The 13,361-nt window shown below is 35.2% G+C and overlaps 1 protein-coding gene across 1 annotated transcript in view; it reads left to right on the top strand.

Annotated features, from left to right (window-relative positions):
* Nucleotides 1-11,615: 11,615 nt before the first annotated feature.
* LOC138333859 (uncharacterized) overlaps nucleotides 11,616-13,361 on the top strand; it is a 126,285-nt gene continuing 124,539 nt past the window's right edge. The window contains exon 1 of the mRNA XM_069282493.1: nucleotides 11,616-11,739. The gene's annotated coding sequence lies outside the window, so the exon portion shown is untranslated. The remainder of the gene's footprint in view (nucleotides 11,740-13,361) is intronic.

Raw genomic sequence — 13,361 nt, 5'->3', positions numbered from 1 at the left:
TAAAGATTGATTTTTGCATATTTTGACCTGTTCTTTCTGATGGTATAGTAAGATTTTTGACATTTTGAATATTAAATAATTTGGACTTGCTAAAATGGCCTTAAATAAGGGTTCAAAATCGGGAGTCTCCCTCCAAAATAGGGAGGGTTGGCAAGCACGAGTACTGCCAAACCTAATAATTAGGTCTCAAACGCAGTAAAATGAGCACATACAGACAGACTATGAAGCCGAATTATGGTTTACACTTTTTATTTAAAGATGCTCCACCGCTGACAAATGGTATTTTTTCACTATAAAAAACAGGAGCAGACGATTTAGTATTTTTCTTCAGTTACAAAAGTGACTTACTTTACACCATTACCACCATTGAAAAGTTTGAGCTTCTAATTTTACTTCAAGTTAAAATATGAAAAATAATTAATTGCATCCCGAAAAAATTCTGTGACACTATATCCTATATGGAATGAAGTACTGATTGCGCATGCACCAAAGGCGAAATAAATTATTTTATAATATTTTTTTTTGTTAATTAGGCATATATATACATGATTAAACACCAAATTATTGTTCAAATGATATCATTTATGCTCTGTCAGCGGTGGAGCATCTTTAATTTGATTTAATTTTTTTAGTGTTATTAGTAATTATATATAACTGACATATAGGCAGGTATATTTTCATCGATGATTAAAGGCCCACTACCTTTCCAAAACGGCTTTTAATTTTTAAAATGGGAATGTAAAACAAGATCGATATTTTTGTAGAGTCTTAAAAATTATTAACTTAGCGTTAATACTGCATTTATCATTACCTTCTGAACGATTTGATTAAAATAAAGAAAATGTTTATTTTCATAACACGGGTCGTATTATGTTTCCCGCCGTCATCCTAAATACCGCGCTGTAGTTGACTATCACTGCGCCAGACGGCAAAACAGCAAAATGACTCTCCACTGTTTTCATATATTACGCAGGAAATCATGCATATGTTTGGTGTCGTAACCTTATTTTAGGTCATCGGTATGCATTTTCTGATGTTATTAATGTTTTTTAAGAAACCTTTATATTTTGCTCCGGAAAGGTAGTGGGCCTTTAATCTTCATACATATGTTTGTCTGTCCATTTGAATGCTTTTTAAAACTTATATAATTAATCAAACCGGATGGTTTTCAATAGATTAATGAAGGAAAATATCATGTTGAAATTCTCACCAAGTTAGAGCACATCTAACAGCTTATATAGATTCCTTTCCCAAAACCCTTTCCCAAAACATGATTGAATACACATATATCCAGTGTATTATACAATAGCAGCATGTACCTGATATTTTTTATTTTTGGTCACTTTAAATGTAAATTTATGTTCTTCAGGGCTTATAAACAAAAACACCAGCTATATATATTATAGGTAAAGAAACAGTTACCGGTATGTCTGTACAGGTAAATTGAGTTGCCTAATACCCCCGCCTAATACCCCCCCCCCCCCCCCCGAGTTCAATAAATTATTGATGTTCCTCGCTGTCTTGTGGCTCATGTCAAGTGCTATATAGTTGATACGCCAACTTATACTGTAAATACCTGGCCAGTCTATAGCTACCTATATGTATACTCCATTCCTGCCAGCTGGGGCAAAATTATATACCAAATAATATAGTGGCTTCAGTTATGGTAATGCTATATATATACATATATACCAAATACACTAGATCACATGCCCTGATAAAAAGGGGTTGATAAAATTCAGTTTTACAAAACCAGCACTGCAGTCATGAATTAGTATAGATTTGATAGGATAAAAGACTTTCTGCGTATGCCTTTTAACTTCAAGATCCTGCTATAAGCTTTAACTTGCTATATTGTCAAGGACCAAGTCACGCATAATTTCTCATTGACTTTGGAAAGTAAGAGGTGGCAAACTATTTTATTGATTTTGAAAATCCTAAGACCTGTAGATATATATTGAATTTGTACATATGGAGGACTGAAAATTGACAAGGGAGCATTGAAGGTAGGCAGCGTCACAGGGGGCCAACTCAATGAAAATGGATGTTGTCATACATTTTTTGTATTTGGTGGATGGACTGATGAGAATATATGACAGTTATGTTATTTAAAAAAAAAAAACGAGATTTGAAAAATGATTAAAAAATCGGGATATAGTAAGATATAAAATGGGATGGGGGCGTTTATACAACTTCAACTCTTCTCCAGAAATGGGGGTTACTTATAGGGGCAGGGGCGCTTATTACGGCGAATACAGCATTAGTATCAAATTCAAATTGCCATGTGCGATAGTTGCCAGATACTGACCACAGGTTGGTGGTTTTTCTCTGGGTACTCCATATTTGACCGCCATCTAAACCTAACCATGTTATTACTTATAAATGACCCTGGCTGTACATGTTGATAAGACATTAAAATCATACAAACGAAACCAAACAATACCTTATCTAGTTGTGGAGAACTTGACTTTGCTATGAAAAAAGTAGATTGTTTTGTTACTATCATGATTATTAGTCCAAAAAGAAGAAAAGAACTTGTTCAATGTAACTTAATTATACTGGAGTAAATTTTGTCATTATAAATCATTATACATGATGAATGTATATTAGATGTCTTTACTTACACTGTCCCTGAAATCTAAACTCATAACTATGATAGTATCACCTGATACATAAATTACTCAAATGTTTAAACTTATAGACATTAAAATATCAAGTTCATGTTTTTGACTTACCGTATGCAACCCAAGAAGCGCCCACTGGGCACTTAAAAAAGAAGCAAATAAGCGGGCGCTTTGTTGAAACAAAATTAGACTAGCCTTTCATAAAATCATTGTATAAAGTAAGCCATAAATCTATTTTGGTAATTTTTGTTTTTATACTACATTGTATTCCTATATTGTTTCAGTGATATTAAACTCTGAATAGTAGTATTACTTGGATTGTTTGTGAATGTGCTTATGTTTTCCCCATGGCATTTAAAAGGAATACATTCCCATTCGGTTTAATGAATCTTTTCCTCTGTATTTTTTCTAGTGAAACCCAATAAATAACTGGTAATTTGCTTTCTATTACTTTGAATGCCATCTATAAGGAAATGGTTACAGGATAAACAGAATTCATGGTTAGTATCTTACAATACAAGGTTTATTTTGGTGCTCGACACAGAATCTGAGCGATGATTCGGCAAAGCCTTGTCATTTCAGCTTTCCTACGTCTCGCACCAAAATCTTGCATTGTAAGATTCTTACCATGTATACTCTCTATGATATATAATTCTGTAAGATAATTATTTGTGGCTGGGTGACTGACTTTTAGCTGTATTGATTCCTTTAATCGAGTGTCAGAAAAATTCTGGGGTCAAATTTAGTTCTATAGAGAAGGCTTTGAAAGAATTTAATATCTGGGTACAGAATGTAATGTGACTTTTGTGGGTTTTGGTCAGTTACTGACAACAAACATTTCGCACTGACTGAGAGTGCTGTAGTCTAAAATGTATCAAAGCTATGTGAATAGTGTTTACTGTATTTGTCCTAATTATATTTAGCGCCCCTCCCCTATAAGCGCCCCTCCTCTTTTCCAGAGAAGGAGTTGAAGTTCTATAATCTAATAATAATGCCCCCATACCATAGATTTAACAATTTTTTACAACATTTGATGCCTCTAACATCAGGATTGTATATTACATGAACTTGCGAGTCTATTACATGTGAATCACAACATAATAATGAGTCTCAAAGCATAAAATGCATATGCATGTTTAGTGTAACAGATTAAATTAAATGTACCATGAGTACAGAAAATTTTCAAATAGGGTTGGCGTTTTTCATCCACATCTTACATTTTGGTTCGCTTATAAGCCCTATGTTATTCAGGGCCTGGGGCATGCTGGAGTACGTGGGGATATTATAAAGTTTGTTCAAACATTGACCTTTATTTTACCTAAGACTTTAATTTCATTATGAACTTGACTTAATAATCAATTAATTATATTACCACAAGCCCTCCACCTCTTGGTCGTGAGCTCGAATCCCATGCGGGACAGTTGCCAGGTTACTGACTACTGGACAGTGGTTTTTCTCTGAGTATTCCAGCTTTTTTTAAATGACCCTGGCTGTTAAAAAGACGTTAGAATAATCAAACTAAACACTTAGTTGACTTAATTAATATCTACCCTAATGTACTGTAACAGGAGAGAAGAAAATGTAGTGGCCAGACTGGGATTCGAACCTGGGACCTCCCAACACTGCTGAGACCACTGAGCTATCTGGTCGCCGATGATCGACCCAGTTCAATTCCGCTACACTCCTCCCTCCTTTTTCAAAGTCTTCGCCCTCGACATACAAGACTCCTATACCACCACCGTGGGTATTTTAGTTGGGTGCCAATTTTGTAACTGGAGAGGAAAAAATTCGAACCTTGGACCTTCGAAGACTAGCTGAATGCTCTACCACTGAGCTATATCTGGTCACTGATGATCAAACCAGTTCAATCCCGCTACAGTGTGTTATGAAAACTCATATTCTATGCAGACTCACAATATATTACACACTCATGCAGTTCACATGTTGTTTGATAACCAAAGTTTGTATTTGATAAATCAATCATTAACCAGAAAGTGATTGAGTAGGAAGTGGATTTGCTGTGATTTTCATTGAGCCCTATAAAGTGCTTCCTTGTGCAGCGTTATAACGTAAACTGATTTGGTAGTTCAGAAAGGTAAGGATGTAAACTTCTTTACCATTGATAAATCTATTGAAATCGCTTGAAAAGATTATTCAAAAATAGTAAAAATTAAATGGATATCATTTAGAGCTAATATTAGCCGAGATATTTTATGGTGATTGCAATTGTCTGTTCAGAGTAAGACCTATCTGGGGTTTTTTTCTTTTCAATATTAAACCAATCTATATTTGGTTGAAGTAAGTTGGTAGTAATTTTGAACAACTAAATAAATGAGTTGGCTTTAAGTGTTTAATTAGCATGATATACCGTATTTAACCCAATATATGCCAAGGGCGTTTCAAAAAATTGAAAACGTTTCAAAATTGATCTTAAAGGCACTGTATTCCTAGTTGACTTATGGATTTACTGTGAATTATTTTTTCTGAATAACAAAAAGAAATTTTGAAAACTTATCTTAAATTAAAGTCATTTTATCCCTAGTTGACTAATGGATTTGTTGGTTTTGAATTAGCCATAAACGTTAATCCCTCATACAGATATGATTTAGATCATCAAATGTTTATATACCTGGTAGGTTGTTTATGTTACGAGGGGCTGATATGAGAAAAAATCTACAGGGCACTGAAGAATAATGTCTGTATGCCTTTCCATCCGATTACACTTGTGCGGTCTGATCCCATGTACCTATATATGGCATTAGGAATTACGACGTCTAACAGTTCAATCCAATCCGCCTCGGGGACAAAAATTTCTCTAATCCGGAGGTATTAGTGTTGTGTACATATATCTTATGTTGTGTTTTTTAATAACAAAAGCACAGTGTACGTATAGTGATGGGTGAAGTATTTTGGTACACATACCTAAACATTGAAAACCCCTGTATGTGTTTTTGTTTATATGTATAGACTGGGTATAGGTTTTAACTCATGGTTCGAAGGACCATCACCTGGGCTGAAGGACCAAGGTGAGCTTATATGATTATGCGATACCATGGTATCCGTCATCTGTCCGTCTACAATTAACTTCTTCTCCATAACGACTGGTCAGAATTTAACAAAATTTGACTGGTAGCATCCTTATTGGGTACTGACTGAAAACTAAAAATGGTGGGGCTGACCCCCTTGGGGCCTGAGGGGCGGGGGCCTAAAGGTTCAATTTGGCTTGGTTCTGATTATGATATTATAGAATTTGGTTGGCAGCGTTTAAAAGCCCAATCAGGTTGTTGTTGTGAAATTTTCTGAGTGGTTGAGATGTCCTGACATGATAACCAAAAGCACTCCATCTTTTGATCGCTAGTTCAAATCCCATGTCAGGCAGATACTGACTGCTGGTTGGTGATTTTTCTCTGGGTACTCGGCTTTCCTACACCATCTAAACCTGGCAGGTCTTTAACTGACTCTAGCAGTAAACAGGAGGTTGAAATAATCAAAATAATGCCTGCATAAGTCTATGTTAACTTTGAAGAATCATTTGATTTTTGCCGCCTGTTTGTATTTTAATTTTTCGTAACGTTTTATTTGATTTTAATCATACGTCTTTTTTATCATTATCAATGCTAGAACATCTTAATTGCTACAACAATGACAGAACATTCAAAAATCCAAGATGTTAAACTCATAGATTGATGTTATCAGACGGGTTGTCTGCAAATAAGACCATCCATCACTTTTGAACTTTATTTTTTCTCTGGGTAGCAGTCTTATTTGGGGTGAAATACGGTAATATTCAACTACTTGGTGATAATTAGAATGATGCCAGACTACCTGTGTTATGGAAATTAAGTTAACATATAATTTATCTGTTCATAAGTGTTTGTTAAGGAAGTGATGCTAAGTGCAGTATTACTAGTAAATGAAAGCTATAATAATACTTCTTACTTTACAAACAGAATTATCAAACTCAATTTAAAGCAATTACATTTTGAAATTAAAAAAAAAAATTGAGTAAGATATAGGTATTTTTACGAAATATAGTAATATAATTAACCAATGGTGTGGATGTCAAGCAAATTCCTCTCCTGGCATGTAACGAAGGTCGTTGCTAAGTTGTAATAAACACATGTACAATAAAACACTAATAGAGTAACCTTGACCAGTATCTCATCATTAGCATATTACATATACCGTATTCGACCCAATAAGCTCCCAGGGCATTTTTAAAAATTGATAAAATGAAAAGGTGTTTGATAGACGAAATTATTGCAAACCTATACAGTTTTGAAAGTTTTGGTCATTATTTATGCCAGGACAACTGAAATTGACGCCTAAAAAGGGGGAGGGGCGCTTATAGGGACATGGGTGCTTTATTGGGTTGAATACTGTGGTAGTTGTATGCTACTGTTAAAGGCGATATTTAATTCTGGTATCAAGTATTTCATAATGGTCAATGGCAAATAAAATGTCAAAATGTGGCCTAACCAAACAAGATTAAAATCAAACAAGAGCAAAGCAAACATCAGATATTAAAAAAGCATCAGTACTTAAGTCCTTTTATTACTGTTCAGGGAAAACTTGTGGAGTTTAGAGCGAAGAAAAGTTTTCTAGATCATCAATAATTTGCTGCCATATTATACCGGTAATTATTTCTATGTTATTTATAAAAATCAATCAATTAAAGATGCTCTACTGCTGACTGAGCATAAATGGTACATAATCATTTGAACAATAATTGGTGGTTAATCGTGTATATATATGTCTAATTAAAGCAAATAATAATTTAAGATAATTTATTTTGCTTTCGATGCATGCGCAACAGTACAACATTCCGTTAAGGACATAGTGCCTAGGAATTTTTTCAGGATGCAACTAATTGTTTTCAATATTTTTATCTTGAAGTAAAATTAGAAGCTAAAATTTTTCAGTGATGGTAATGGTGCAAAGTAAGTAACTTTTGTAACTGAAGAAAAATGCTGTCTGCTCATTGTTTTTGATAGAGAAATATTACCATTTGTCAGCAATTGATAATCTTTAAAGATGCTCCACCGCCGACAAATGGTGTTTTTTCACAATCAAAATTAGGAGAAGACGATTTAGTAGTTTTCTTCAGTTACAAAAGTTACTTACTTCACACCATTACCACCATTGAGAAGTTTGAGCATCTAATTTTACTTCAAGTTAAAAATATGAAAAATAATTAATTGCATCCCGAAAAAATTCTGTGGCACTATGTCCTATATGGAATGAAGCACCAATTGCGCATGCACCAAAGGCAAAATAAATAATTTTATATTATTTTTTGTATTAATTAGACATATATATACTCGATAATACACCAATTATTGTTCAAATAATGAATATCATTTATGCTGTCGGTGATGGAGCATCTTTAATTGATTTGATTGATTGATTGATTGTAGTTTATACAAGGCCAGTCTAATAATATATCCTTGATAACATGTTTGGTCAATCATTGAAACTGATGGATAATTTACTGAAAGATATTTGGTGAACCAAGAAAATCTCTAAGGACAAACAGAGGAGATATGTACTAATTATGAGAGTTATCATCAATATTAATTGAACTGGAGTATTACTGAAGATTTGAACTGTTAAGACAATTGTCAATCCAACAGATGCTGGAAGTGGCTTGGGATGTTCTTTTGGGACTTGAGTTTAATGGTAACATAACACCTTATAAGAATTATGTTGCTAATTTGAGGACAATAAATTTCATTTTTTACTTACGATTTTTTAAACCAAATTAAAAATAATAGAGCTTTTAATGACTTCCTTGTTAAAATGTTCTAACTTTGAACTTGAAAATAGAGGAAACATTTTATCTTAAACTGAAGTGTGTTTAAGGTTTTAAAAGCATTTAAGCTGCTCAAAACTTTTAAAAATGAAATGAACTGAGATATTATCTCATCAATTGATCACTACAGCGGACTGTTAGCCAGCCATTCATGGCTGAACAGTTATGAATTCTACGCAGTTTAAAAAGCTCTTAATTTCTTTTCGGTTTAATTGGTTGTCACCATTTAGGAAGTTTAACTTTCATCTGATTAAATCTCATTTCATTGTACCGTAGATCCAATATATTGATAAAACTGTCATTCAGCGAGAGTATTTTTGTTGAAATTAATTGCCAACACATATAATTTGTACACATGTAATATTATTTAATCTGTGTGTATATATGTGTGTATACATGTGTGTATAGGTTAATTATAAGCCGATACCAGTTCAATTTTTTACCAACATAATAGACGTATAGTCTAGTAAGGCTTATAACAAAACATAGCTCCTCTTTGTTTAAATTAAAATTAAAAATTGAATTTATTTTAGCTTTTATGAGTCTCCTGTTTGGACTAAAGTGTTTTCCTTCACCTGTCTATCTGAACTTCTGTCCATCCATTCGTCTGTCTGCATGTCTGTCCGAATATTGATTTTTGGATTCAATTTGGGATCAAAAGGTCAACTATAAAGTTTACTGTTTCTGAAAGTGGGTAAGATCCCTGTAATAGCTTGTGGGAGATCTTCATGGTAAATGTATTATGCTTCAGCAGTATTCATAACGCTTGTTTTAAGTTAATCAATAATTACCTTGAATTCATTATTAAAATTTTATACATTAGTGCCTGATAGAAAAGTTCTGGTGTCATAATGAATAGGTGCTCAACTGTGATCAAGATATTGTGATGGGCGTATTTTGGTGAAAGCAAAGAGGAAGGAAAAGTGACATTGCTTGGTGTCAAAACTATTATCACATACATGAAACTCTATAAAATATCTCCATAATAATAAAATGAGAAATAAAAAATACATTATTTCTCCATAGGGGGTGAGAATATGGGTAGTTCGCAAGGAGGTTGTGTGGTAGGAGCTTGTGTGATAGGTGGTTCCTAGGTTATCTGTGCTTTACATCGATAGTCAGATCAACACCTAAACCAGGAAAGCCAGAGTTCTGGGAGAAAAACCATCCATTTGCTAGCCGATGCCAGACAGAATATCAGACTATACTATACTTAACACAGGTCCATGGAGTTTTAAAAGGAGATCGTGCACAGTGTGGTTCACTTGGCAGAAATCCATAGAAGTTGGTTAAAAGTTTCTGGTGGGATTTAGGAAATCTCAAGAAAAGCAGTAGGTAGAGAAGTAAGAGCTTGAAGTAGGATTTATACATTGATTTTGTATGCATAGCGTTTGTTTCACAGTGGATCAACTCGTAGAGCATTGGGTGTCAACCCTGGGACTAGGGTTTGAATCCTGGGCTTTCGACAAGGAATAGAGTACAGAGTACTGTCTGATGTAAGGCATCCTCAATACTCCAGGGGTTACTATCACTAACACTATATCCACCCCTGGATTATGTTATAGTAGAACTAGAGGCAACAGAAGACACAGATAATATTGATCCTTTGATGTCAAACATCAAAGGCATTGTGCAACAATACGCGGTTATCGATTGTGCCACTTTGACGTACAACAATACACTGTGATTGATTGTGCCGCTTTGACGTCAGACCTCACTCTCTCTGTAATCTTCAAAGGAAGTTTCTGCAGGTCTATAATTGGTCAGTTTTTTCTCCTGAACTGCCTCCAGTTTTATTATGAGTCAAGATGGTCTAGGGGGTGTATGTAATGTCAGTGATAGCAACCCCTGGAATATTGAGGATGGGTGTAAGGAAGAAATTATATCTATTGCTTGATACTGGTCAATAACTGATCAATAATTCTCTCTAATTAGTGTTTATTTATAGATAATTTGACCTTAATATGTCCTAAACTGTGAGATATTTGATCAGTGTTACTAAATTTTGATAGTTTATTTACTTTACTATACACTTGAAAACACTTCTGTGATGGTGTTAGGGGGTGTATCCTCATTTTATTAAGAGTCAAGATAGGGGGTGTAATGTAATGTCAGTGATAGCAACCCCTGGAATATTGAGGATGGGTGTAAGGAAGAAATTATATCTATTGCTTGATACTGGTCAATAACTGATCAATAATTCTCTCTAATTAGTGTTTATTTATAGATAATTTGACCTTAATATGTCTTAAACTGTGAGATATTTGATCAGTGTTACTAAATATTGATAGTTTATGTACTTTACTATGCACTTGAGAAACACTTCTGTGTAGATATGAAGTATGTTAGCAGACGACTTTTACAGTAGAGTGTTGGGTTTATATAGACCTCAGCTGGTTTAAAGTCAAACTATATATAGCTAAAACACAACCGAATACCTTCATTACATTAAGGCATTATAGACCTTATCAGAACTTGAATGGAATATGAAATCCAAGATGGCCGTCACAACCGCCAAAATACATTTTGAATTTCTTTTCAAAACTTAGCTGAAATTTGCCTGAAATGATCCTAACATGGTCCCGACTAAGTGTTGTTATATTTTATAGGTTTGATCCCAAATTGAAAATGGCCACCATGACACAATATCTAACTGTAGTGTAAACCAGTTTTACCTACCACATGACTTTGTGAGTACAAGGTATGTGAGATACTGTAGGTAAACCAGTTTTTACCTACCACCTTGTACAGGTGAGTCAAGGTAGTGAGATATGTAGGTAGATACTGCAGGTTAACAACTATTTTTACCTTACCACCTTGTACAGAGTAGTGAGTACAAGGTATGTGAGATACTGTACAGGTGGAGTAAACCAGTTTTGTAGGTTAAACCTTTTCCAACCACCTTGTACAGGTGTGAGTACAAGGTAGTGTGATACTGTAGTGATATACTGTCAGGTAAACATAGGTTTTACCTGTTTTACACAATCATGTACAGGTGAGTACAAGGTAATGTAGGGCCCATTTTACCTACAGGTAGGTTACAACCAGGTAACCAGTTAACCTTCACCACCTTGTACAGGTGAGTACAAGGTTATGTGAAGATACTGAAGAGTAAACCAGTTTTACCTACCACCTTGTACAGGTTGACGGTACAAGGTATGTGAGATACTGTAGGTAAACCATCTAAACAAACGAAGCAAGATGTTGCCTTTAAAGATGGCTTACTGAGTAACTTTAGTAACGACCTTGGAGCTTTGTGTGAAGGTCGCTGCTGTGGAGCGAGTCATACACTTATTGTTACAGGTGAGTACAAGGTATGTGAGATACTGTAGGTAAACCAGTTTTACCTACCACCTTGTACAGGTGAGTACAAGGTATGTGAGATACTGTAGGTAAACCAGTTTTACCTACCACCATGTACAGGTGAGTACAAGGTATGTGATATACTGTAGGTAAACCAGTTTTACCTAGCACCTTGTTCAGGTGAGTACAAGGTATGTGAGATACTGTAGGTAAACCAGTTTTACCTACCACCATGTACAGGTGAGTACAGGTATGTTGATATAGTTTTACCTACCACTGTGTAAGGTGTACAAAGTGTGAGATACTGTAGGTAAACCAGTTTTACCTACCACCTTGTACAGGTGAGTACAAGGTATGTGAGATACTGTAGGTAAACCAGTTTTACCTTCAACCTTGTACAGGTGAGTACAAGGTATGTGAGATACTGTAGGTAAACCAGTTTTACCTTCCACCTTGTACAGGTGAGTACAAGGTATGTGAGATACTGTAGGTAAACCAGTTTTACCTACCAACCTTGTACAGGTGAGTACAAGGTATGTGAGATACTGTAGGTAAACCAGTTTTACCTACCACCTTGTACAGGTGAGTACAAGGTATGTGAGATACTGTAGGTAAACCAGTTTTACCTTCAACCTTGTACAGGTGAGTACAAGGTATGTGAGATACTGCAGGTAAACCAGTTTTACCTTCAACCATGTACAGGTGAGTACAAGGTATGTGAGATACTGTAGGTAAACCAGTTTTACCTACCACCTTGTACAGGTGAGTACAAGGTATGTGAGATACTGTAGGTAAACCAGTTTTACCTTCCACCTTGTACAGGTGAGTACAAGGTATGTGAGATACTGTAGGTAAACCAGTTTTACCTACCACCTTGTACAGGTGAGTACAAGGTATGTGAGATACTGTAGGTAAACCAGTTTTACCTACCACCTTGTACAGGTGAGTACAAGGTATGTGAGATACTGTAGGTAAACCAGTTTTACCTACCACCTTGTACAGGTGAGTACAAGGTATGTGAGATACTGTAGGTAAACCAGTTTTACCTACCACCTTGTACAGGTGAGTACAAGGTATGTGAGATACTGTAGGTAAACCAGTTTTACCTACCACCTTGTACAGGTGAGTACAAGGTATGTGAGATACTGTAGGTAAACCAGTTTTACCTACCACCTTGTACAGGTGAGTACAAGGTATGTAGATACTGTAGGTAAACCAGTTTTACCTACCACCTTGTACAGGTGAGTACAAGGTATGTGAGATACTGTAGGTAAACCAGTTTTACCTACCACCTTGTACAGGTGAGTACAAGGTATGTGAGATACTGTAGGTAAACCAGTTTTACCTACCACCTTGTACAGGTGAGTACAAGGTATGAGATACTGTAGGTAAACCAGTCATACACTTATTGTACAGGTGAGTACAAGGTATGTGAGATACTGTAGGTAAACCAGTTTTACCTACCACCTTGTACAGGTGAGTACAAGGTATGTGAGATACTGTAGGTAAACCAGTTTTACCTACCACCTTGTACAGGTGAGTACAAGGTATGTGAGATACTGTAGGTAAACCAGTTTTACCTACCACCTTGTACAGGTGAGTACAAGGTATGTGAGATACTG

This window comes from Argopecten irradians, chromosome 10 (assembly GCF_041381155.1).
Source record: "Argopecten irradians isolate NY chromosome 10, Ai_NY, whole genome shotgun sequence".
Lineage (NCBI taxonomy): Eukaryota > Metazoa > Mollusca > Bivalvia > Pectinida > Pectinidae > Argopecten > Argopecten irradians.
Note: the sequence above shows the minus strand (reverse complement) of the source record. Positions and strands in the feature narration are given on the sequence as shown.